The 27,287-nt window shown below is 52.1% G+C and overlaps 1 protein-coding gene and 1 long non-coding RNA gene across 2 annotated transcripts in view; both read right to left on the minus strand.

Annotated features, from left to right (window-relative positions):
- Positions 1-12,762, minus strand: part of LOC135425740 (uncharacterized) — a 31,618-nt gene extending 18,856 nt beyond the window's left edge. The window contains exon 1 of the long non-coding RNA XR_010435732.1: positions 692-12,762. This is a non-coding gene — a long non-coding RNA (uncharacterized LOC135425740). The remainder of the gene's footprint in view (positions 1-691) is intronic.
- Positions 12,763-19,369: 6,607 nt separating this feature from the next.
- Positions 19,370-27,287, minus strand: part of AJAP1 (adherens junctions associated protein 1) — a 36,577-nt gene continuing 28,659 nt past the window's right edge. Inside the window, exon 6 of the mRNA XM_064678347.1 lies at positions 19,370-24,030. The gene's annotated coding sequence lies outside the window, so the exon portion shown is untranslated. The remainder of the gene's footprint in view (positions 24,031-27,287) is intronic.

Below are 27,287 nucleotides of genomic sequence, written 5' to 3' on the forward strand. Positions count from 1 at the left end.
CAGGCCTTTCCCGAAGCCATGATTGCAATCCCCCAGGGAGGCTCATTTTCAAATGATCTTGTTAGACATTGTTAAGAATTGATATATTTGCATAGCATGAATGTTAAAACTCAGAAAGAACTCAAATGCCAATTAGAACCACAGCGTTTTTTTCTCCCTCTCATTAATCAGTCATAAAAGAGCAGCTCCAGGTGTTTTTCCCCGACTAAACGCCGGCAGAACCCTACAGTTATTAATCTTGATGACCCGAGTGCCATCACCATACACAGATTTCAGCAAAGTGAGGGAAGACTGGGAACGACTCAAGATGTGAGGCATAAGCGCAGCTATGGATCATTCCCAGGCCCTGGGACCACCGCTGGGATAACGGCACTGGGATAACCCTGCTGGGATGACACAGGCTTCGAACACAACAGCCAGGGATGCCATGGGGGTAGCAGCACTGGGGTAACCTTATGCTCTGCATAAAATCAGCAAGAAAATCTAGAATTTCACTTCAGAAAACAGTGAGGGAGCAGCGAGTCAAGCAAGACCGGGCAGACAGACATTCCTGCCGATGTTCGGGGGAAAGGAACACCACGCTCGGGTGAGGAGGATGCCATTGGGAGAGAAAAAGGCATCACAATTCAATCACAACGTGGGCACCGCAGGCAGGTGGGTTGTGTTAAGGTAACAGAGAAAATACACGTACCTGGCACAGCAGGAGGATCCAGAGCGCTGAGCTGTGCACTTGGCATCCCAACATCCAGCGTTTGCTCCCTGGGTTTGCTGGGATTGGGTCGCCTCTTCTTGACATCCCCTGTTTTCCACACTGGGCTTTGAAGGGCACAGCCCCCCGTGGAGCTGCTGGGCTTCCACGGCAGCTCAGCACTGGTTACAGAGCGAGGGGCCCTTCTGCTGCATGGGATGAGTGGAGCACGTGGGCAGCCCCTGTGCCGGCAGGGACCGAAGGTGCATCTCAACCTCGTGGCCATCCCAGCCTCCAGCCAGCTGCAGGGCACTGCTGGGCTGCTCCGAGCCCTCCCAGGAGGAAGTGGAGCAGCTTTGCAGTGGTGAATTACCTGGCAACAGTCACAGGTGCAGCGCTCCCCCAGGACAGAGGCACAGCCCTCACCTGGCCTCCCACCCGGGAATAACGCCTGCACCGGATCAGCTGGAATTAGCAGCACCCAATTATACATCCCGCTACAAATGAGGATGAAAAAGCAAAAAACCCAAACTGAAAATACCTCCCCTGGGAGAAGCGTGGCCAGTGTTTCAGCTGATAAGACAGAGAGCAAGGAAGAAGATGAAGCAGCAAACTGTCCTTCCACTTAAAAGGTAGGGCTTCAGATATGCAGATTTTCAATAAGCTTTTGAAATTCTTTCATAAAAATTCTGTTAAATATTAATTATATTGCTATTTATAAATCTATACATAATTAATAGGAATAATTAATGGAGCAAGGATCGGTTAAGGACTGTCTTCTAAATATTTGAATAGTGAAACATAATTATGTTTTGATGTGAAAATGTCAGGAATACACTGAAGTGTTTTTCCATTATTGAAATCAGCAAAACTTGCTGGGAAGTGAAGCCCCAAAAAGGGGTTGTTTCACCTTGTTCCATTTCACCCACAGAGTTTTTGTGCACTTTGCTGCCTTGGGACAGCAAATGCCAGAGAGATCGAGAGCTGTTAAGACAACATGTTGTGGTTCATCACTGTTTCAGGCTCCAAACACCCTCATCCCCCTGAGCACCGACGGGGAGCAGCACCTCCCGACAGGACAGAGCAGGGACAAAGGCACAGCAGTGGCCAAGGACAGACCACACGCATCGTGGGAACCTCACTGAGATATCCAAAATACTTGGCTGCTTTGCCTCCTTTTTGGGAGATTTCATGGGAAGGAGATGCTAGGCTGTTTGCTCTGAAATTCCTGACCTCCGCTGTGTTTGAAGTGAAAGTGGGGTGGGCAGGCACGTGGAATGACCAAGGAGGGGCAGGAGAGATGGAGGGAAGTGCTCTGTGTGATCCCAGTCTCGGCAGCTGCTGAGACCTGAAGCAGGGTTTCCCAGGCTCCCAAGCAGCATTTTTGGGACTCTTTGGTCCAGTGCTGCACCCACCACGTTGTGCTGCATCCCCAGGCACAGCTGCCTGCAGCATCTCCACAGAGTCCATCTGCAGCCCTGCCCTGCAGGTTTGGGAGGGCTCTGCACTAAAAGCAATGCAAGTCACACATTTTCCTTTCCAGGAGAACGCAGTACAAGCTTTTGCACTTAGGCAAAAGGCTTTTCCACCTTAAAAGTGAGATTTGCTGCAAGGGAACAACGAATCCCAAATATGTTTTATTTCCAAATAGTCTTTTATGCCCGCTTGCTTCGTCCTGAAAAACTCCTGCTTGGTTCCACTCCCTGCTTTTGTGTTTGCTGATGAATAGGGTCATTGAGCCATGGCTGTGCTGGAGGGCGAGCCCCAGGCCTCTCTGGCACAACCTTGGCACACAGTGGGGCCAAGCTGGCTGGGGAGCTGGACGCTGCCACTGCTGACAGCAAGAACACTGGGACCTCCTGCTAGGGAAATGGCATCCGTGAAAATCGGATCCAGCTGAAGCCTGAGCATTCAGAGCCAGCAATGCTGCCTCTGTCGTGGCATTTGGTGGTGTTGGAGTCTCCACCCCGTGCCTGCTCCTGCCCCTCCAGCCGGGGATTTGGCTCCCTGGGGATTCCCACGCCAGTGCAGCAGCTGGAGCCTCCCTGGCTATAGGGTGAGGACAGAGCCATAGGAGCCAAATGTCACTCCCAAAGCACCAGGGGCTCATCCACTCCATCCATGAGCACTCTGGAGCCTCTGTTACACAACCCAACCAACCCAGCACTGAGAGAAGGTGACATAAAACACAAGAAATTTAGTAGAGCGTGTGAAAGATGTTACAAACTCATAAGATCACACCCTAACGTGATCCTTATGCAGATCTGGGCACCAGGCTGGGCCTGCTACACCATCACTCACCCTGAGAAATGAAACCTTCCCAAACTTTTGCACATTAAGGAGAGGTTTGCAGTTTGGTTTCCCAGTTTGCTTGTTTTTAAATGCGTAACATGAGTGATTACGTCTCAAATCAAACACTTCAAAGGCCTTCTAACTTTCTGGAAGATTCATGGCATAGCTTCCCTATTTATTTTGAAGAGGAAAGTACATTTATTTATTGCACTTTAAAGGAGAGATAGTATCTCACAGCCAATTCCCCAAAACAGCTCTGCTGTCCTAAGGAACTTACCAAGGATTGCTCTGCTCAGCTAACACATTACCATATAGAAGGGGAACAAATGACCTTAAAATTTGGACATCTGTCTCTGATGGGTTTCTCTGTGGTTTTCAGAAAGAAGTAACAGACACAGAGCTCCCCCAGGCCTGTGCAGAAAGCAGGAGCTATTCTGGCTGTCCTGCTGCTCCTGCCAAAAATCTTTGGCTGCAGCGATGCCTGAGCATCTCTGTGTCAGCACAGGGAGAGGTGCCCTCTGCTAGGGCCTGGCAGGTTTTTCTCACGACTTTGTGGACTCGGGACTTGCCCCATCCCCGGGCTCTGCCCCGCACGAGGCTCTGGGACATGGTCACAGCACCAGGTGGGAGGCCAGCGATGGCAGCAGGTGCCCCTGTGCTCACACCCAGCTCACCTGAGACCTTGTGAGAGACTGAAACAGTGTTCATGTCTTAAACATTGTCAAAATCATAGAAAGACTTTTTGTCAAACTGCAAAGAAGCAACTGCCTGTGTGGGAGCACCAAAGCACCCCACCTCCCAAATATGCCTCCTGACTGGAAATTGGACTGTGACCAGAAGCTGAGATAAGACTGTTGTCCAATTATCTCAGGTCTGAAGAGAAGTAAACAATGTTCAGGGAAGAAGACTGTATCTGTGTTAAGAATCAGCCCCAGCTGGTCTCTGTGGGTGGAGGAAGAGAAGGGTTTTGGGTCTGTGATGGGGAAATCTCTCCACATAAAACACCTCCCCTCCAGGAAGACCACATACACAGGGGACATTGATGTGAGAGGCAGCTGAGAAGGGTCCTAAACCATCAGAGACCTCCAAAGCACCCCCCTCAATTCATTCCTGAGGCCTTCCACCACCAGAGAACTGCACGTGATCCATGTGAGGCAACAAATCCAGAGCCTGTGGCAAGAGACTGCAAAGCTTCCCCCTCCAGGGGAGGTGCCTGACACCTTCCAAACATATATTAACCCATTGGATTCTGTGCTTGGCAGGACCCTCAGCACCGAGAAGACCAGAAGAAGACCCATGGAACACTGATGGGTTCCATGGAGTGGTTATACATTTTCTATTTAATCTTTTTCACTCTCTTTCTTCCCCACCCCTCCTTTTTCCTACTTCTTTCTGTCTCTTTCTCTCTGCCTCACATTTACTGTTAAATAAAATCCATACTATTGACTTCAACATATGGTCTCGTTTGCACCTTAATTCAGAGGTGCAAATGGCAGAGGCATTTCTAGTAACTTTAATAACCAGATCTCAACAGACCCATGGCAAACAGCCCTGGGTCCCTACAGGCACTTCTCTTCTGGCAGGGAGTGCTGAGTGTGCAGAGCCCCAGCAATGCACTGAGCTCCTGCCCCCTGAAGGCAGAGGAGATGAACCCCGAGGCAGCACAAGGAGCTGTGCCCAGCCTGCCACGCTGTGCCACAACTGCTCCCTCCGGGCACAGGCTGAGCAGCTGCCCAGTGCCATCCCCGTGGCACAGGCCTGAGGCGAGCAGGCACATGCTGTGCCATAGCCTGCAGCCTGAGCTGCTGGCAGCAGCAATAACCCCTCTGTCCTTCTGATCTCCCTCCACTCTTCCCCCTCAGTGTTGCAGGCGATCAAAAATGGGCAACAAACGAGCAGCCAGCATTTGTGCTTGAGACGGATTTAAAAAGGTTAAAGCAAAACAGATCAGAATGTCCTTTTTTCTACAGCCTTTTCCCCAAAGTAACACGTTGGCCCTAAGGTAAAAATCAATGTTCAAAGCCTGTACCAATTTTCAGAGAGGTAAATGCTGTGTTTAACACTTCGTGTCCTCGGTGTGCGTGAGGTGGTGCCAATGGTTCCCAATTAATGCCTTTGCACTGGTGATGTGGCCCCACAGTTTGGGGAGAGAAAGACCTAAACCAGGCACCTGAGAGGACTCACTTCACAGGGGTTCACAGTGATGGCTTTAGAGGATGCCAACACTCTGGGTTTGTCACCCATGTCTCCCCAGGACAGACGCAGAGGGGTGCCTGGGAACTGGGCTTGCCAAATCAAGACAGCACATTCCCAAAGATGTGCCAAGCACGTGCTGTCCAGCCCACCCATCCCACTGAAGGAGCTGCACTGGGACCAGCACAGTGCTGGGGCATTGCTGAAACCGAGCACCTACGGTTTTGATAACCTTCTCATGACTTTATACTCAGCAAAACAGGCAGCACATCACTCAGGTTTGTGAGGGAAAGATCGGGTTTGTCTGCAGGAGCCTCTCAGAGTTTGCCAAAGGTCAGTGGGGGATGTGAAGCTCGCTGTGGAACCACAGTGGTTTGTTCAATTCACAGACATTGTTCGTATGGGTACAACCAGAAACTCCTTCAGCATCTCCTGCCTGTCCCTGCCCACAGCCCTGCCTGCTCAAACCAGGAGCCGAGGCTGCACAGGACCATCGATGCTGGCTCTGAGCCGGCGGGTCACGATGCCCCAGCAGAGGAGGAGAGATGCCAACAAGGCTTCTCATTAGCCCACAGCAGTTTAATTACTCATTGCCTGGATGTCTCCTCAGAAAGAGGACAAGGGGTATGGATTCTTGCTGCTTCTTTCTAAGCAAATGCCAGGAGTCTAAATTTTCAGACATTTCTCTGATTACAGGAGCCTGAGGTGCCAGGGGAAGGCAGGCAGCAGAGAGCAGGTTCAGGTGCCTTGCTGAGCCTCCCTCTCTGCAGCGATCCCAGCTGTGATCCCGGCTGTGATCCCGGCTGTGATCCCGGCTGTGATCCCTGCCTCCTGTCCCGGTTGAGCTGCCGCTGCTCCTCCTGCCGGCACCGGCTCCTTCCACACAGAAACTCAGGGCTGATCAAACCTGAGGCAATAAACGATTCCCTCGCCCACAAACACCTTTCCTGGTCAGTCAAGCATTTTCTGAGCTAAACGGTCTTTTTTCTTTCTTGATTGATCCCAAGGACGATAATTGTATTTGCCGTGATAAAAAGTTAAATTGCATAAAATTAATATTGATCCAAATTAAACCATTTGTCTCCTTTCCCTTTCCAGCGCCACAAACACAATTATTGCTTTGGCTGTTACAAATCCAATATGATCACAAGTTGAAATTGCAGCTTGTTTTCTGCTCTTTGCTCCCCCTCCCCAGCTCCCTTCTCTTGCAGGGGAGAAGGCAGCACCTGAGTCAGCACCTCTTGGGTCTTCCCGAGCACTGGGATGCCTCTTGAGCACTGGGATGCCTCTTGAGCACTGGGATGCCTCTCCAGCCCTGGCTGGGCTGTGGCTCGTGCTCCAGCCTCAGACTGAGGTTCCCTTTTGGGAGGGTCCACAGTGGACAAGGAAGGGAGGAAACACCCCATCAAGAGACTACAGAGCCGGTTCCCTCCCTCTTGCTTTCTCTTCCCCCTCCACCACCTTCTCATGGTGATAATTGGAAAGGAAGGAAGGAGCTATAAATACCTCTGGAAATTAAAAGGAGCGTGTATAGTCTTGGCAGAGAGGGAAAATATCCGGAGGGTCCCGGCTGCTCTCCCCTACACCTATTGGCAAGTGCTTACTTTGAAATTTTTCATTTTTCTCCTCTGGGAGTACAGGTAAAACAATATTTGACAGCCCAGGAAAACTGCAGTTTCTATGGAGCCAGGGATGAAGATCTGTTTCGGAGTAAAGCAGGCACAGGAAAGCTGGGTCTTAAAAATGAGAGAGTTGCAGCAGTGGGATGTGGGAAAAGATGTCCCCACTGCTTGCAGTGAGCCTCAGAGCAGGAATACAGCAACCAAACCACTCCCAGAGCTGGTGAATGGAGCCAAGTCCTGAATGTCCACCTGCACGCCTGCCCCTGTGCACAACACCAGAATTCCCAGCATCTCCTGCACCACACAGAATCCCCATGGCACTGGCCGTAAAAAACCCATCTGGTTTCCTTCTACATCCCCAGAAGCAGCTCCAGACAGCAACTTCCACATCAAAACCTTCTCTCCACAGGCCAGGGAGCTGCCAATGAGCAGCTCTGGGACGTTGCTGCTGGAACTGGGGCTTGCCCAGGGCATGGAGTGAAGCAGAAGGAAACCCAGGCTTACCTGGGTAGGAAACACATTTTCCCTGCATCTGGGCTTGTTCCAGAGCAAGTCCCTGGGTGCAGAGCTGCTTGCCAGGCCCACACCCCAGCCTGGGAAGCAGGAGAAGTTCATGGGACTGGAGAGATTTCAAAGCAAAGTTCCTGGCTCAGGGAAGCAGGGCTATTCCCTCAGAGCCATTCCAAACAAGCTCCAGTACCAAACAGGTTTATTCTGTAAACTTCACAGATGCAGAGCAGTTACTGAAACCACTCTCACTGGGCAGGTTTGGGGTTTAGCTGCCCTGTACAACAACCCCAAGCAGACATTCCAGGTGAGCAGCTGGGGCCAAGATCTGGCAGAGCTCAGCCCAGAGCATCGTGTGGGATGGGGGGAAGCTCCCAGCTGTGACCTGCAGCTCCTGGTGTGACAGCTTTAATGGGACTGTGGGGGAAGGAAAGGACCAAAGGGGAAGGAAAAGGTGTTTGTGCATTCAGCTCAAACCTTGTTCTCCTGCCACGTTCAGCTGAGCTTTACGGTGCTTAATTTAAAGTGCAGTTCCGTGCGGGAAACTCGTAAAACAACACGATCCATATTTATTATCTCTGGATGATTCCAAGTGAAATATCCCCATTTTGTGAGATTAAGGGAAGGGAGAAGAGGCTCGTGCTGCTGCTGCCAGCTCTGCCAGCAGATTGCACACGGGTCTGCAGACTGCCCTGCTCACCACCCTGCTCGGCCACCTGTGCAAGCAAGAGACTGCAGGAGACACTGCCCTTGCCAACATTTGCCTCCTGCTCCTGCCCCTCATCTCCCACTCTTTCCCCTCCAGGAAAACACAAACCAGCACCTCACAAAGCCTTGGAGAAAGCCTTTTGAGCTGTTAGGTAGAGCCCAGCAGCCTAATCTGTCCTTCTCCCTGGGAACACACTGAGCAGCTCCCCCAGCCCTCCCTGCACCTCGCAGCCGCTCTCCAGCCGAGCTCCGCTCCTGCCTATTCTCCGATGCCTTGTTGTCCTCCAAAGTGAACATGAATTGCTGCCAGCTCAAATTAGCATCTTCCCACACTCGACCAGCTGAGCTGCTGAAGGAGAAGGAGTCAGGATCTTCCAGCCTTTAGAGTTTGTTCAACTTCTGTTACACACCATGCGAACCCCAAATAGGTGAGAAAGAGTCTGGAAATTGGGTGTCTCCATCTTCTCTTAGATGGGAAACAAGCTCTTCCTGGAGAAGCCATGGAGCAAACCTCTAGCACAGGGGTCTCAGGCAAGGCTCTGAGGAGATTAAACTTTGAACACAAGACAGAGAAGAAGCAGCAGCCACTGCAGCGAGCCAAAGGTTCTGAGTGCAGGGTTTCAGCAGGAGATGCTGAGGATGGTTATAAAACTGCAAAGCAACCAACCCAACCAACCTACAGTAACACACCAGCCCCACAAACACCTCAGAGATCAGTAACTGGTCACAGCAGCAGTCCCTGGAAATGCCTTCTGCAGGAGCTGAGGAAGAGGGGAATCCCTATTCCATTTCTTCAGAAACACAGATAACTCCAGCAACTGCACTGGATGAGGAAAACTTTCATCAGGAGCATTGATTATTTGATTGGGTGTGGTTGATTGTCCAGGCTTGGTGTCAAACTGACACACGATATTCCTTTGGAATGGCACTCAGCTGCCAACAAAGGGAACAGGAGCCAGAAAAAATCCTAGCTCAATCCAGATACTTTTGCCCAGTTATTTCTGATTGTCCTCCTGATCTGCCTACAAACCTTGTGGAGGAGGATGAGCTTTTTATTGACCAGATAGCTGTGCCTATAATCTCTCTGGAAACGCACATTAAAGGAATTTTAAAATCGAGATTATCTCTGTGAGTAGTCCTTAATGACTCTTTCACAGCTGTTACAATGCTTATGTAAATATTGCCAGGGAATATTTAAGGCTCTATTAAAGAGAAATTTACTGTGCTGTCCATAAAACACTGAATCTCTCCATAAATCCCACTGCACAGGTTGGCTGTCTGGAACACAACCACTGCCTCCCTGCCTAGCTCAGAGTCGGGATCCTTCCCTCCACAGCCTCTATGTGGTTGTGGACAGGACAACATCCTCAGAAAGATAAAGCTCTGGAAGCAACCACCAACCAACTCTAGCAACTTTAGAACCTAACTGTAGGAATACTGTCCAAGTAGGGGAAAAAAGTTAAACTAGAAAGATGCAAGGAAATGTGATTGAATTCAGTATAAGTTGATATTGCAGGCTGGGAGCAATACACGTGTACATATGCACGACTGCCATCAGCTCCTTTGTTCAAAAGCTGGAGGAGCATGAAAACAAACATCTCCCAACCAAGCTCAAACCTGCCAGAAGTAGCTGAGACATGAGAAGAGGCTTTGGCATTTCTCTGGGCTCACGAAGAGAAAGCCAAATGAATTCAGATTCATCTGCACTTGAAAAGCCACTTCTCTGCAGGATGGGAGCAGCAGATGGATGGAGAACAGGAGCACCACGACTTCCAGAGCAGCTCCCACCCCCCAGCATCACAGTGCCCCGGGCAGGAGCAGGAGCTGAAGCAGGAGCCGAGTGACAGAACTATCCCAGCTTTCCCACTGACACTCTGAAAGATCATTACAAGAACCTGAACAAGAAACAGCACGAGATGAGCTTCTCCAAACCAGGCAGGCCTTTCCTTCCCCCATCCACTACCAGGTCTGAGTCTGCCCCACACACCTGCACTGCCTGTGCCAGCACCTCCTGGCCTCAACCTATGGCTACACACACCTGAGAGCTTAGAGGGGAGGAAACCAAAGATCACAACTAGCAGAACGTTTTTTAAAAAATTATTATTATTGAACCTTTACAAGCAAATATAGCATCAGGATCCTAGGAAGATTTAATGGAAAAAAATTAATTTTCCTAAACTAATGAAGTACTTGAGCTCCAGGGCAACAACTGCTAATGGTGCTTCTATCTCAGCTGAAGAGGCAAAAAAACTGTGTTTAATAGTAATTTTAAATATAGATTTGAGGATCTTTCCCATAAATCATGAAGTCAGATAAGGACTTTGCATAATAACTTGTCAGATTACATAAACAAAACTGATTTCAAAGGCTTTAAAAAACACTTCTATTCCATTTGCAAGGCTGCATGTTTGCAAGGAGACTTCACACCTGCATGAGCCACCAGCCACTTAACCCTTCACCTGCAGTAACCCTTCCTGTATAATGGCACCAAACCTGGTCATCCCACAGGCTTTAAAGAAGAATTTAAACTGTATGATTTTTTTTCTAGGGAGGGATCCTGGCAGGTTTGCTCGGAAAAAAGAGCTGCTTCCCATGCAGGCTGGGAGCAGGAGTGATGGGCACGTGCGAGGAGCCAGAGGGGACCCGCAGTGACAGTGGCCCGGCCACGTGCCAGGAGATGCCGGGGTCAAATGTGGCCAAGACCTCAGCTGATGGCTCAGGGCTGTTTCCCCCCAGGTTTCCAGCCCCAGCAGTCTCCCAGTGCCTGCTCACAGGAGCACCCTCCCTCCATCACGAGCCCTGCATGTCAGGGAAATGTGCATCCCTGAGTTTTACCCCCGTGTGCCACCCTGAGCCCTCAGCCTGGCTGAGCTGTTACTGTGAAGGTGAATAACGGCTGTGCTGTTCCACTCCTTTACAGCAGGTGTTATTTTAATGCTTCCCTCCTTGAATCCCTCTTTCCCTGAGGACCACAACATTGCAGGCTGCCACATTACTGCCATGGAACCCCCCACCAGTGCAGTGGGCTCAGCATCTCCAGGGCTTTCACCAAGGGAGCAAACACCTGCCTCTCTGAGACACTCATAACATCAAGGTGATCATTAACATCCTCCCCAAACCTCTGCTCTATCAGACTTCAATAGAGGGATGCCAGGGAGGAAAAATCCTCGTTAACAAAACCTGGATTAGTACTTTGGGGTCTGTGGACAAGAACTGGGGGACCTGTACCAAGAGCCCACCAAACCAACCAACTTCTGGCCTTGGACAACCCCTAAATCCCTGCTGCCAGGGCAGCACCCATCCTCACCCTGGGGGCCCATCAATAACTGGTTTGTGCTTAATTGAACATTCCCCTGGGGGAATGCCTGGGTTGGGCCACTGGCTCACACTGAACCCTCTGTCCCTGGAGCTCTGAGCCCATGCATGGAGGGAGTGGGGCCAGCAGGACCATCTCTGGGTGCCAGTGGGAACTGGGGCTCCTTGAGGAGCCCAAAGCCTTTCCTTTCTCCAGAACAAGCAGAGGGAGTGAACGTCTCCATCCTGAATACCCCGCCCTTTTCAGTGCTTTATAAACTTTTTATCCAACTGTAAAATTTCTAATTATGTGAGGTAACTAACCAACATTGCATGAACCCAAACCAAGACTATTAGAGTCAAATAGATAATTAAAAATTTCTGCTGTGCTAGTTCCTTCCTCCTTACATAAGTTACTGCACAGGAGCAGCCCCACAGCTGAGACCCCAGTTTGGTGATCCCGACTGTGGTAATGCCAGGACCTGGAGGAACGAGTCACACCCTGCCCTTGCCCCCACGGCAGCAGCACTGGCTCTCCCAGCCAGCATTCCCAGCTTTCCCAGTCAGCATTCCCTGCTCTCTCCATCTGCACTTGCTTTGGAGAGCCCCAAGCACTGCCAGAGTGGGAGCCCCGGGCTGCAGCCCAGGAGCAGGCTCAGCTGCCAGAGACGGGGCCACCATTAGAGCAAAGCACATCTTCAGGTCGCTCCTCCTCAGAATTCACCCTGGGAAACATTCTCCTAGAAGGAGCCAGCAGCAGCTGGAGATTGACAGATTAGAAAACCACAAAGAGAAGAGAGACCACAGCAGGGAGAAGCCAAGGCTCCCGTTTTCCCTGGGCTGCCCCGGGTGCTGGGACTACAGTGTTTGCATCCCACTGACCGTCAGGAAACTTTTGCAGCTCCTCAAACCACACCAGAAAAACCCATATTCCTCTAAATGACTCACCTGCCTCCACACTGCATCAGACATCAAGTTGGTCTCATAGCAACTGCCAGATTAGCACATCTCCCTAAGCCAGGCTTATCATCATGAGCGGGAGGGCTGGAGGGGAATGTGTGTGATGCCAGTCAGAAAACAGAAGCAATTTCCCTCAGATGCCACATACCTGGCAGGGATGAGCTGCCACCAGGGTCCCAGGAGAGATGAACAAGAGCTGAGCCACAGGCAGCACTGCTTTCTTGCCTGGCTCTTAAATAACCTCTCCCCCAGGCCAATCAAGGCTGGGAGGCTCCCACCCCATGGGCAGCTGCCTTCCTACACACCTGCTTGTGAAAGGGGCTGATTTTCAAAGCTCTGCTTTGGGTGAGCCACATCTGGCTGTAGCTGTGTTTGGCTGCCAGTTTTCCAGGCAAGGATTGTCTTTCTCCATGGACCAAGTGGTGTGTCAGGTCCCAGCAGCCATGGAAAGCCTTTCCTAGCAGGTGTGACAGACAGGTTCTTGTCCATCCTGCTGCAGGTTTCACCCGACCACACACGGTTGCTCTGTCCAGCTCTGGCAGTGATGCTCAGCCTCTGGCACAGCCACATGTGCTATGTTCACAATTCCCTTGGCTTCCCACAGCTTGTGAGCAGGGGGAGGGTCTGCAGCAGCTCTCTGTGCTTGTGTCCATGCTCCACGTGTGCCTGTGTTTGATGTGGGAGTGCTGACAGCGGGGTCAGCCCCATTAGGCTGCAAGGAGGGATTTAGAATCACGAAATCACAGATTGGTTTGGGTTGGGAAGGACCTGAAAGCTTATCTTGTTCCAGCCCCCTGCCATGGGCAGGGACACCTTCTGCTAGTCCAGGTTACTCCTTTTTCTCCAAGGCTCCTGCTGGAACAGCCCTGGTGTGGGGATGTAAGCATGGTGGGAGAGGGAGGCCAGCCACGATTAGCACTCCTTGGCTGCAAACACTCGAGGGGACAAGCGCATCCAACACCACCCCAAATCCACTTTAAATCAAAGGCATTTGACTCTCCTAATTTCAAAGAGCTTTCCTGCCTCCCCAGCCCAATGGCTCGGCTTCCCACGCAGAGCCCTAATCCTGCTGCCACCAGGGTGCTGAGTGATGCCCACCCAAGGGTGCCACCAGTTCCGGCCCCTTGGCAGAACCACGGCAAGAGGGGCTGAGTCCAGAGAGCCCCGGGCGGCTCAGACAGCTCCTGTGGCTCTTTGGAAAGGGCAGTGGAAATCCTCTCCTTTGGGTCTCGCTGCTGCTGCTTTGCCCGAACTTCTCCAGCTCCTCCTTCCTCTCCAGGTTTTGTCCTGCTATCCCCAGCGCTGATCAGTGATGCCAGGGAGCGCAGCAGGACCTTGGGACCCCGGGGCAGCCGTGCCCATCAAGCCGCCGCTCCGGGGATTTTGCTCTGGATACAGAGACATCCCAAATGGGAGCGTGTTACAGCTCGTCACAACAGATTATCAGTGGGTGCTTTAAACCCTGGGGCCATTATCTGTGCCTAATTTTTCGTTCCAGCCCCTAACATTTCAATTTCCCCCTTCACTGATCTCCGGCTTTAATGGCTCTTTCAAACTTCCCCTAAGTTGAGAAGTGCCCATTTGGTACCGTTCCTGCTGCATCCTACTGATGCCTTGTCTCCTTTCTTTCTCCTACTCCTTTCCCTTTTCTCATCCTTTTCTCCTTGAAAAGAGCCTCTCTGTCCTCACACCCCTGGGAATCGCGGTGCTGACCCTGCTGCTGCCAGGGATGCTGCACTCCCCCTCTCGGCTTCCCCACAGGGGGCTGCTGCTGGACCCCGGGAAGGAATTTCACAGAGCTTGTAAACCTTCCCTTTCCCTTTTCTTTCCTCTCTTCACAGACTGAGCTGGAGCTGACACTCCGTATGGATCCAGTGGGACTGAGGGAGGTGCTTGGCCACCAACCCGCTCCAAATCCATTCAGTGGGTCCCAGCCATGCTCAGTGGGCTCCAGCAGCTCCGGGGGCTCTCGTCCCTCTGCTTTGTCTGCTCAGTCCATGTGCCCGGTGCTCTTGGCCGGCTGCCACCAGCGAGGCTGCGCTGTCCGGTCTCTTCCCAGCCCCCTGGAGATAGGATGCTCCCGGGCTTTGGCAGCTGCTGCCCAGTGTCACTCAGCTGTCACCAGGCTCTGTCCCTGCCAGCATGCTGTCTCCCCGGACAGGGGCTCGCTCGCCCAGTCCCCTCAGCACCAAACAGAGCTGTAGTCTTGGGAGAGGGTTTTTTTGGGCTCTTGGCTGCTGCTTCTCCCACCCTGCAGAGTTGTTCCTTGGGCAGAGCCGGCTCTGGGGTGTGTACACAGCCCAGCACAGCAGGCACTGCTCTGCCCTCCTCTCTGCCCAGCAAGAGGCGGCCTCATCGCCTTTGGGAGACAATTGTTTGAAGCCAGACAGCACTAAAACCTGCCAACCCTCGGGGAAGAAGTTTTATTGGCATTTTAAATATTAACCCTGGCACCTGGTTTTCAGCTACGTTCTCTGCCAGACTTGGAAAAGCACTGGTGGGACAAGGGACACTGAGCCAGATCCTGCCTGGGACACAGGGCTGCAGCAAAGCCCCAGCATGCCTGTGTCTGCCCATGGGGGCCAGGTTTTGAGGGCTCCTACCCCCTAAATCCCCGGGAGAGTGCCAGGGCAAATATAGCAGCCCAAAGCTGCATCCATGGATGCAGAATGGTTCCCAGATTGAAAGCGAATTGGTGAATGTGGGGCTTTTCTCTCCCAGGGGCTCTGCATGGCTAACTGCTCCAATGGACAGGTTTATGGACTGTTACATGGATATGGCTCTTCCCATGGCTTCACAGACCCATTTCACAAATGGCACTGGCTGCAATCCACTGCTCTGTGCCGAGCTGGTGGTCGGGATGTTGGTGAAGAGAGAAGGAAAACATGGATGAGAAATAGACAGGGAAAAACAAATGTCAACCTGTGCTGTTTATAGCATGAGGGCAGAGTGTTGGCCGGGCTTTAAGTAGAGAAAGATGTGCTGGTAACTGGAAAGGTGCCTGGGGGAGAACAGCAGCCTGGCTCCTGTACCAGCAGGCGTTCAGGACCACTGTCTGATTGGGCTTGCCTGAGACCAAAGGTGCTGTGTCCCTTGCAGTGCAGCCTGGGCAGGGACTGGTTCTGATCCGCTCAGGTCATGGAGCCGGTGAGGTTGCAGAGAGGAGACTGACAGGAAAGGACTGAGCTGGATCCCACTTTTCAGTCAGGGTTGGCCCCATGTCACCATCCCAAGCAGAGCACTCCTCTGGGTTAGCAGAGAACTCGGAATCACTCGCTGGCAGCCAGAGGCTGAATTTGCTTTGCTCAACTGTGGCTTTTTCTGGGAAACTAAAGCCCCAAGACCATACATGGCCATACCTGTTAGTGCTGTCCATTAGACACATCAGCCAATGTGCTCCCGCCAGTGAATCCCGTGATGTATTCCTAAACACGGTGTTATCGAAGGCCAGAGCAAGTATCAGGCAAAGAAATCAACTGTTCCCTGATGTAAGCCGACTGGAATCAATTGCTGCAGGGGAAAAGCACCGTCAGCCACGTCCAAGCCCTCTGACAGGTCAATAAAACACCTGAGAGGACACGCTCGCCCGCGGAGGTGGACGTGTTTCCCTGGCATCGCTGCTCGAGTGATGCCCTGCTTGGGAAGGGGCCCTGAGCTCTGTGCCCTGGCACTGCTGACCTCGGTGTCAGGTGGGCTTCACACCAGGATTTCACCTTGCCCCCGAGTGCCATCAGGGCTTTTGCTCCCCCCCTCCTGTGCTGGTCCTGCTGCGACAGAGACAAGGAGTGGGCTGCCAGGGCACCCACCACCAGCTCCCGCCTCCGTCCTCTGTGCCAGTCACAGCACTTATTCATGCTTGAAAATTTGCAAGAGAAAGATAATAATACCCTCGAGAAAGTCTGTCCCTGTTTTGGCCTGACAGAGAACTAAGATAAATGTCAGTTTTCAGTTAATATCATGCTCGAAGGATAAGCAGGAACAGCGAGGATTTCTTTCTGGTATGTTTATTAAACACATACAGACATGTCACTGCTGGCAGAGCTGAACAGGTCCCGCAGTCCTGGGGCTCAGGTCCCATCAGCACCAGAAATGCCTGAGATCAGATCCAACACCAGCCTGGCATTTGAAGCCTGGGAATTGCATCCACATGTGCTTTCCGAGTCCTCAGAAGATGTTGAGTCCCATTGGGAAGTTGGTCCCAGTACAAGCCACAGGCAGCTGCTGCACTCACCATCCCAGGGGGGAGGCAGAGGAGATCCATGGGCTGATCCCACCGTGGACTGAGCGCACCATGGGCTGTGCCAGTGTGTGCCAGGCAGGTCTCCTCCACTGCAGCATCCTTGGGGCTTTTCCTTGCCAGCCCCTCCTGCCATAAGTTATCTCTGCTGAGAGGCTTCGCTGCCTCGAACTGCTCATTAGCACAAATTGCCTGGCAGTAACAAACTGCTCTCTCAGCCCCCGTTCGTGGGGCGTGTGTGGCCATGGCCAAGTGTGGAGGTGGAGCCCAGAGCTGGTCCTGCTGCAGGACACTGCGGGGCTGGGGGGGCAGGTGACCCACGGGCTGCTTCAGCAATGACAACAGTGATAAACCCTCCCAGCAGAACTTACTGATGAATCAATTATTTCCAATTCTAATAAATTGTTTTGTTCAGACACACTTGGGCCATGCCATCTGCCAGGAGCTGGACACACACCAGGGTCTGGTACCCACCTGGGGAGAGGAAAGCAGGGGGTAGGGATGAGCCGATGGCCAGTCCTATCCACCAATGTTCCCTCTGCTCTGCTGCAGAGTCACCCTGCCTGCCACCACAGGCACCCAAGTGTGGCCCCATCCCTGTCCCCCAACCCCTCAGGGAGCTAAGGGCACTCAGAGAGGTGCAGAGTGTGGAGATCTTGGCTGTGAGACCCATCAGCTTGGATGATGTACTTACACTTTTAATAAGAAATAGCATTTGATATAGCACAGTTCCAGCATTTATTGAACTGAAGTGCCTTCCACCGCTTCAATGCAGAGCCCTGAAGCCTGTCCTAGATGATTTAAGAATGATCCATCTGGAAAATGATGCAGACAATTTGTTACATCCAGCCAGAGAGCCATAGAAACCACCATAACAAGCTTAAATGATTTCAGCATCGCTACATCATCCAGTCCCAGCCAGTCTTCCTCAGAGCCACTGCCGAGCTGGGGTCGCCCGTTGTGCACGGCTCCTCTTCCTGAAGCCAATGCTGCTCCTGCAGCCCATCCCAGTGCTGGATCCAGGCTCCTCGTAAGGATGTAGGGGATCCCTTTCCATCTTCCTGCTGCTTATCTTACACCCTCCCTCCCCAAATCCCTATTTGCAGCTAAGAAGCTCCAGCCAGCTCACAAACCCTCCCGGTGGGCTCCTCCTGCTGCCGGCAGCACTCTTGCCTGTTGATGGTTAGCACCTCGCCCTGGGTAAATCAGGGCTTCAGTTTTCAAAATAGCGTGTTGATTGATGCTTAAAATATCCCCAGCAATTACTTCGCCCCGGTATAATTATAATAATTAAACTTGGATAATGCTTAGTCCTACTTTTTATCAGAACTGTGCGCTGCGGCACCAGTGTGTGGTGTTTTGTTTCCAGCCTCATTTTCCAGCCTCACCCTGTTGAGCAGTGCTGAAGGGACACGAGCTGGCAGCCTCCAGCTGACAAGGGGACAGTCACCCTGTCATGGCACCTCCAGCCCCGGGAACCACTTGTGGCACCGTTTAACCCAGGGCACAGTGTGTGGTGGCCATGCCCTGGCCCTCGGTGCATGGTGGGGTGGGCAGTAGGAGGGGATGCTCCTGGCTCCACGCTGGGGTGCTGGGTGCTGGAGGGAGCAGGGATGCTGGTTCTCCTCTTTGGCCGCTCGCCTTGTCGTCCCCCCCAGTCTCTCTCCCACGGCTCAGCACAATATTTCTCCTCTGTGCTCCCAGCAGTGACACTTGGAACAGCTCGGGCTGGTGAATACGTTTCCGGCTGTGATAAATATCAGGGAAAGGAATGAGATCCCAACACTGTATTTCATGCCCTGAAATCCCACTTGCATCTGGAAATGAAGAGAGTTCTCCAGCTGATATATGCAGCTCTGAGGCCATTCGCATCCTGTTCGCTTGTACACATTGTCACGGTGATTTAAGCTGGCAATTTGGCCCTAAATGAAGAGCATCTCACTTTGTCCCTCCCCATTTTCCTATATATTTTCCTGCAGAAGGGAGCTTTTTGAGATTTGGCTGGGCTGGGGCTGGGCAGCATCCCTGGTCCTGGTTTTGTGCTGGTCTGGCAGAGAGAGCTGCAGAGGATCCCAGCACTGCGGGAAAGCTCCTGACGCAGCCTGGGAACGCGAGTGGCAGGTGGCTGTGCTGAGCTCTGTCTTCCCAGGTCATCCCTCTTTAAAGCCAACATGGACACTGAGAAAGGCTTTTCCCCCTTTTTCAGGTCAGATGGCGTTGTGAGGAATGGCAGCTGTGCTGTCCCATGGTGGTCTGGGGAAGGGGGACACTGTGAGAGCACAAGGGGCTATGGGAGCTGTCCCTACTGCCTGGCATGAGCCCTCCTCATGCTGCCCAGTGCCCACGTCTGTCCATCTGTCCATCGAGCAGCTTCTGGCTGCACAGCTGCAGGGCCAGCTCAATTGTGAACCATCATCACCTGTGTCACACCCAATGTGCAAACCAGAGACATCACTTAACAGGTACCTGCTCATGGCCAGGACTCCTCAGGTAAAAGAGGTAACTGGGTGAAGTGATTCCATAGCAGAGCTGTTTGTTTAAAACACCATTAGTGACACTTAATTAATTCCCCCCGAGCCCTAGGGGTGCTGGGTAAGCCTCGGGACCCATCACCCTCCTGCCAGTGCTGCAGGGTGCAGAGGTGGGGCCTTCAAGGGGACCCGAGGGGATGTACGAGACCCTGTTCCCAGGATGAAGGCAGGGCCATTTCTCAGCCTCTCACCCAAGGGTTGCACAGCTGGGGACAGGGGGATTTCCCCAGGGAAGCACCCATCCTTGCTGATGGGTCAGTCCCCCTGGACCCCAAACCAACTCCGTCCCCTCCCCAGGAACCGCAGCCGCGCGCGGACGAACCCAGTCACCACCGGCTGCGCGGTTCTCATATCAGTTTTAATAGCAACATCAGAGTACTAAATATACACAGGGCAAGGGGACAGGGGGGCATTTACAGTGCTTCCAAATACACGGCTTCCACGGACAGAGACAAATTAAAAACCACTCGGGAAGAAAAAAGGTCCTTTTGGCATCGCCCCAGCTCATGCTGCGGGCACGCGGAGCGGCCGCGATGCCGAAAGGCGGCAGCGCTTCCACCGGCGCTGGGCTGGCCCGGCACCGCACCCGGACGTGCCGGCTGCCCCTCCCGGCGCGGGGTTTTCCCAGGAAAAGAAAAGAAGTACTGGGTGATGTAAAACCGGTTACAAAGTAAAACTGTCCTCATGTTAGAAAACGGGTTTTTGGCGAAATAAAAATAAAGTGTAAACTTCGCTGTACATGTCCTATCAAACAAAAAAATAAACCCCTCGGAACCTAAAATAGAAGAAATCTGGGTCAGAAATCTGTGCCCTTAGTGTACATTTTTGTGCAACATATACTTTATTCAAAGTAAATATTTTCTCCACTCTTGACACTATTAAAAATGTACCTACAAATGCTGAGAGTAATCCTTAAAAATGTGTGAGAAGCGTTAGATGAGCTCGGGAGACCAAACCCATGGACTTGGAAATGGCGAGGGATTTCTTGCTGGTTTTGAAAAAATCACTTACAGATTTTATACCTGGTTGAACGAAAATTCCAACCACATTCATCCTGAAATGGGCGGGCTGAGATAGGATAGATATATTTTTGTTCTATTTTATTTTTTAATTTTTTTTTTTTATAAAATATATAATATGTGTAGAATATCTACTATTTAACTACCATTTGAGCTGAACTAACCTTCCTTTGCAACAAGCTGCCAGTGGAGAAGAGGTAACCTGAAATCCGCCCCCACGCCGGCTCTGTGTCGCTGTGGTGACCTCGCGGTGGGCTCGGTGCCGATGACCCCACGGAGCACCCACACAGCCCCTCCACGCCACCGCCACCGGCCGCCCTCTCTCCAGCTGGGAAGACAGAGTGAAGGTAAACGATCGGATCTGGAGAGACAGGCGGCCGCCCAGGACTGGCCCTGCCTGGGGTGCCGTGGGGTGATGCTGCCCTGGGGAGACCCCGGCTTACAAAGATCAAGGGACTGAGGATCAAACCCTGCCCACCCTGCCCGGAGGTGCCATGACATGGGAGCTCGGACCTGTAGTCCCAAACCAGCTCAGCTGGTGCAGGACAGAGCCCACTGGTGCCAGTGGTGCCCACGGCTCTGCCCGCAGCCCTTGCCCCTGCCATCACACCATGTCCTGAGGCTCCTGCTCAGTGTTTGCAAGGGATTTGGAGGGAGGAGAGTCCTGGGTTTGCTGCAGAGCACAAGGAGAGCCAAGCTCTCCTTGCTGTGGGTGGCTCATCCCACACCACTGCCTCTCTAAGACAGAGCCACATGTGACACACAGACACTCCATGACACCTCTGGGGGACGTGGCAGCCTCTTGGTTGCCATGGTGTGTTTCTCAGGGACGACTCAGGGGCAAAGGAATCTGGAAAATGAACCAAAAAGAAACAAGCAGCAGTGGGCTGGGGGCTTACAGCAAAGCAAGGAGCAAAACTTTTCTTTTTGCAAGCTTCCAGGACCCCAGGGTGAGATGATGTGCCCAAAATATGACACAGCTCCTGAGGGAGCATGTCCGAGAACATCACGCTTCCCTGCTTTTCCACGGTGGGAAGATCTGCTCAACAGACTATGCCATGGAAATGCAACTTTCTGTTTTCATTTCTTTCTTGTTTTTTGGCCTTCATCAATAGGAGGGAATGAAACCACCACAGTTCATTTCTCTTCACTGTGCAAGACCTTGGGATGCCTGGGCCCTGCCTTGTACATCACCACATCAGCAGCTCCAGCCCTGTCCTTTCTGCTCCTCCTCTCCCTCCTCCCAGCAGCGGCCCCGTGTGCCTGGCATGCATGGGGGGAGGCTTCCTCTGATAAAGTGCAAGTGCTGTTGGTCCTTATAAATAAGGGAAGATTGTGCATCTACTTTTGTTCCCTGGTTCACCGCTCAGCTCTGGGTGACCAGGATGTGTCCTGCTGCAGACTGTGGGGGAAGCTCGGGAAAATCCTGCTCTCTGAAACCTGCTCCTGTCCTTGGGGTCACAATTATTCACCTTCCTTCTCTCTCTCTCACACACACACACACATACACACTCCTTCCTCTCCTCTTCCCCAGCTCCATAGGGAATTCCCCATGAGCCGGGTGCCTCTCCATCCCCATCCCCACCACCGCTGGCACTGGTGCTGCCCGCAACACCCTGCCATGCCCTGGCTCTGCCTGACAACTTCCCTGCAGGCAGCAGGTTCCATCCATGCAGAAGCAGAGCACTGCTTCGAACGCCCTGGAACGAGGGAGCTGAGATATATTTCATGTCATACTGCTATCATGATTACACCGAATACCCACGGGAATGAAATAAATAGGAAGATCAATGGGAGAAGCACAAGGGACGTGGCTCCAAGCTGGAGCAGATGGATTACCATGAAGTCACAAAAAGGAGGAGAACCCAACACCTGTGCCAGTGAGGGCAGCTCGCAGGGCCTGCACCACTGACACCAGTGCCACAGGAAAGCCCCAGGACACTGAGATGACCCTGGAGCAGTCGCTCAGACTCCACACTTTCCAAGGGCAGACACTCCTCATGTTTTCCCAGGGCAAGCTAAAGCTTTGGGGGGTCACTGCTCTAGCAAGACACTGTCTCCCCTCCTGCCTGGAGGCATCCAGTGGCTTTGGAGAGCTGGATACGAGCCACCCAGGAGACCCCACTCTGCCCAGGGGATGGTTGGCTCAAGTCTGCAGGTAATTGTCAGGGCTGGCAAGGAAGACTTCTGTCCGAGGCAGCATCCAAAAATTCAGGAAAAATAATCCAGACTGTGCAATTCCATGGGAAAAGGACAGAAAAGGACACGGGAACAAGAGACCGCACGCGTGGCTTTGCGCAACACCACAGGGTTCTACTTTTTTTTTTAAATGCACGTTCATTATCATAAAGAAAAGGAGCTGAGTAATTAGTAGGGGAGTAGAAATGTGGATCTGGACAATTCTAAAAAAACACTAGTATTTACCAAGGGCAGTTTACAAAAAGAACTGGAGGACTTTGGTCTGATCTCTGCTGTCGTTCTCACCCACCTAACACCGAAGGGACCCGAGCGAGCCCCATCCTGGTGTCTGATGTGCAGCACAACACGGTAGCACCCAACTCCATGGAAAGACTTGGAGAGAGGGCTTAGGGTCAGCTGGCATCCTCGTCAGCATCCACCACCACCACCCACCCCAGCAGGAGCTGGCTGGGCCATGGGTGTCTTTCTAGAGCAACACACCAAATCGGAACCCGCAGAACTGTGCTTCCCTGGCAAAAAATCCCATTAAACACCACCCAGGACTGTGGACAGCAGACTGTGTCTTCTCTTGCCACAGCAGAGCCAGCCAAGACCAGAAGAGCAAGGGAAGAAGCTCCCTTAATCCCACAGCTCTGGGCTGGGGCAGGAGGCAACAAGCTCCTTCCTCTTGTTTCTCAAACAGGGCTGAGCAAACTTTGGTGCTGTGGCCTATTTAGAAGCCATTTTCCGAAAAGACTCCCACATCCCACTGCCAAAATTTGTCTCCTGTGCCAAGAGAGGCCCATCTTTTGGAAGTCCACCCCTAAAACCCACCTTGCCCAGCCCCCTTTCATGGTGGGGATCTCAGCTCTGGACATGGGGCAGGCACAGGCTCTCCAGCTTCTTCCTATTGGCCTTGATGATGTATCTGGATACAGAAGCCTGGAAATACCTTCACCACTGCCTTGAGCTGTGTTCCAGATGGTCTTTGGGGAGCTCCTCCCCTGCTCCCTGCCAGCAGTGCAGCCCCGGCCGTCCCCCACCACAGTCACGTCACCACGCTGGAAAAGCATTTCCAAAAAGAACCAAAACGATATATATATATGTATACATACATATATATGTCTATACATACACACACACGTATATATATGTATATATGTCTACCTATATATACACATATAGGCTGACAGACAAGCTGCCAAAGTAGAAAACGTCAGATTGCCCGGTTTGCATGATGCGTGTTAAAGAAATGAGACTTTTAGCCCATGACATCTTCTTTAAAAATGAGTATTTAAGATCTTCAAAAATTGCTACAGTACAAAAAGTGTTTGTGTGTGTATATATATATTTTCTCTCTACATATACCATATGTATGTACGCGTATGGACCGGAATGGATGACCCCACCAGAAGAGACGCCCCACTCATCCTCCACGACGCTTCCAGGCGTTGCTGACACGGCTCCTCACAAAGTCTTTGCATCGGTTCATGGCACATAATGGTATTATTGGCACAGGTTCAGAGTCACCGTCCACGGCCGGGCTCCAGGCGCTCAGTCCTTCCCTCTTTGTCCCTCGCCAGTTCCTCCTCCACGGGATTCTTTGCTCACACACCTTCCTTTCTCTCCTCCCAAAACCGTGCTCCTTGACAATGCAGTTACCTATAGGCATGTTCATTTTTATAAAAATATATTTGGCCCATAGAACGCTGCTCTTTGAGTCTCCTACTGGTAAACAGAAATGGTAGGTACAGGTAACCCATTATTTTTTTATATTTTTTACAGGTTCACCAATGGAATCCTGTTGAGGACGAGAAGAAAAAGAAAGATTAAGTCATGACAGGGCATTGCACTGCAATTGGGGGCTTTTCCCTCTTTCGCCCTGGCGGTGGTGGTATCCTGGGGGAGTGGGGAACAGAAGGAGTGGGGTACCAGTGACACCCTCCTCCTCCTCCTCACCAGCTGCCAGTCTGTGCTGGGGACCTGGGAGCACTACTTCTATCTCCTTGGGGCCTTCTCCAGGAAAAGATTTACTCTCAGTGATCCCTGTGTTCTGCAGCTTCTCATACTCAGGCCACGAGCAGTGAGTGCTCTGGCAGACGAGAAGATGATGACAAGCACTAACAAAATTTGCTAAAGTTAAATCTAAAGAATCAATAGGGAATTGGTTAAGCACCAAATCAGAGATCCTGCTGAAGTCCTTAAGCTATTTATTTACTGTCTACTGGAAGATGTCTCCGTGTGCAATCTCGGACCCTCAGTACAAAGACAATCACCCCCCATCATTAGTGTGCAGCCACTTGCTCTCTGTGTCATGCTGTTCCATGCAGTGAAATGTGCTGTAGCTCTGCTGGGTGTGCCTGAGACAGCTGCCAGCAGGTACATACACCCCGTACAGCAGTGCTCAGTACACACATCCCTAATCCACACTGTGCCCTCTGCCTGGCTGGGATCAGCACTCAGAATGCAGGGTGCTTTTTGTCCCAGGGCTCTTTCTCCAACACTATTTTTAAGCAAGATGCCCAACATACACCATCTCCAAGAACAACCCCGGAGTCTTAATTAGCGAGACAGATTTTCCAGAGTCCTTAATCTCCTGCGCCGGGGCTGTGCTGGGACTGCTGTTATTCCTCCGAAGACAAGCTGGGATTTTTTATGATGACTCATTATCTGTTAATGTTAACACAAACCATTTGCTGTTGTTAGGCAGAACGGGGCCATCACGGCAGCTGCTGCCGTGTTCAAGCCTGGCATTACCACACAATGCTGTCAGCTCTCACCACCTCGTGCCAGGGCAGGGTCAGGCCGATGTCACCAAATCAGCACAGCTGCCAGGTCCCAAATCAACCCCTCCCTGCCATCAGTGCCAAACGTCCTGTGGCTCTGGGTGAGCACTGGTTAACGTGTGATGGCAGGAGGTACAATTGGTATTGTATCCCAAATAGCCTCTTTGTGCAAAGTAGGTCAGCACTTGATCAACCTTACAGATTTTTGTATAATCTCATTCCATGGGGTTTTTCAGTCAAAGAGAGTGGGATTAAGGACAAGAATAATGCGGAATCTCAAACTTCATTTCAGAAAGCCCCAAAGCCAGGATGAAATCAAGCCAAACCAGCCACCCTGCGCTGTGGTGCCTGGCCAAAGCCACTCAAGTCTTCAGCAAACGTCACCTGTCGTTCTGCAGAACATCGTCTGCTCCTGCCTCTGCCTGGGTGCTGTGTGTCCTCCAGTACTGCTGGCACCAGGGCACAGGGAGTTCTCCTTCTCATACCTCCCTGCAGGTAATTCCTCAGTGCTTTCACTGACTGCTTCACTCCTCACCTACGCAGCCTGGGACGACACTACAGCTGCAGCTCCCCCGGGCTGCTGCGGATGGGCCGGCCCCTGTGCCTGCAGGAATAGCTGCCCAGGTGTGACATCCACCCAGGTGTGACATCCACCAAGGAGCTGGGGCCCGGCTGCTGGCACAGGCAATCTGCCATGAAGCTCCACCAGCTGCTTGCTGCGGGCGGCAGTGCCCGTGCGGGAGTGCCGGCGTCCCGGCAGGGCCTGTGCCAGTGGCACAGGAACCCTCCCAGTCACTCCTGCTGGCACAGGAGGAATCTGACCCTGGAAATAGCTTCAACATCTGCTCACTGTGTAATTATATGAGATTCACCACGTTTCCTGACAGCCCCATGCTGCCTGCAGCTCTCTGGGATGGAGACGCTCCGCGGTGCCATCCCTGACATTTGCTGCCTCAACTGCTCAGCCCAGCCTGACAGGGCCATCAGCATCCTCCAAGGCCAGGCTGCCAGTCAGACAGCACAGAGGTCAGCCCTCACGCCAGGCTGAGGGACTGTCAGGGAAGTTCACATTAAACTCCAACTGGGCTCCCAGTGCTCATCTGGATGAAACATCTGCAGCACCTCTGTCCATCCATCCCTGTCCCTGTCCATGCTGCCTGCCTTGTGCTTCCAGCTCCAGGTCCACACCTTTGGGAGCGCTAATCTGCCTATCAGACAGCTCAGAGATGCGAAGTGCTGTCAATTAAAGCTTGTAAAACACCAGAAGAAAGGGACTGGCAGGAGGAAGCCGCATGTAGCCCCTCCAGCCAGGAAGCTGCACATGCTCCAGAGCATCCTCCATCTCTGCTGAGGTGCAGTGGGTCAATGGCAACTGTCCCCTTCAGGCGACCTTGCTGTGGCTGTGAACACCAGCCAGGAAACAATCATTCCTCCGGCAGCAGCGCAGCCCAAGCAGCTGCATCTCCTTGTCCACCAGCCTCTCCTCAAGAGCTGGAAAGGCATCCTCCATCCCTCCACTCCTCCAGCACTTCCCTCCATCACACTGCTCCTCTGGCACTTGGCAGCCGGTGAGAGCACAAGGCAACCACGGTGGCAGGGACAGCCTAGCAGGGAGCTCATCTGAACGCCATCTGCACTTTACACAGTGACATGTGAAACTTGGGAGCGTTCATTTCACCTGAGGGATTTCCCACGGGCACCTGGCTTGGACCAGGACGTACCACTTATGCAAATGTATTCCAGAAGCACCCTAGTGCAAACACACCTACACACAGATACACGTGCAGAAAACAGGTTTTGGATTAATCTTGTTTTGTTATCCTTAACGAAACCAAGCAGCAGCTTCCAGAACTGTATGTGTAATTGAAACGCTATTACAGAGCTAATGCTCCAGGTAAAAGACGGATAGATTTTTCCAGAGCGCGTCAATGCGCGTTTTATGGATTCCATGAAAACACGTCAATGAGAATTTCAAGGATTTAATAAGGCGTAATGGAATGGCTTCAGGCTATTTAAAGAAACATATGGAGATGGCCAGGGCACGGTCTTTGGCCTGAGGTTTCACAGGACCTTGGGTGGGAGCGGCAGCACTCTGAGCTGCTCCTTCTCCTTCCCTGGACTTGAGGCGTGAGAGCTGTGGATGCGCTGAGTGCAGCTGGCTTGTTTTGTGTGTTATTTCTTTTTCTTAATACACTTTAAGCTGATGGAGAGACATTCCAAACTACAAGGCTGAGGGTGGAAAAGGCACACCCCAATTTGGTGAACCTGAACG

This window comes from Pseudopipra pipra, chromosome 22 (assembly GCF_036250125.1).
Source record: "Pseudopipra pipra isolate bDixPip1 chromosome 22, bDixPip1.hap1, whole genome shotgun sequence".
Lineage (NCBI taxonomy): Eukaryota > Metazoa > Chordata > Aves > Passeriformes > Pipridae > Pseudopipra > Pseudopipra pipra.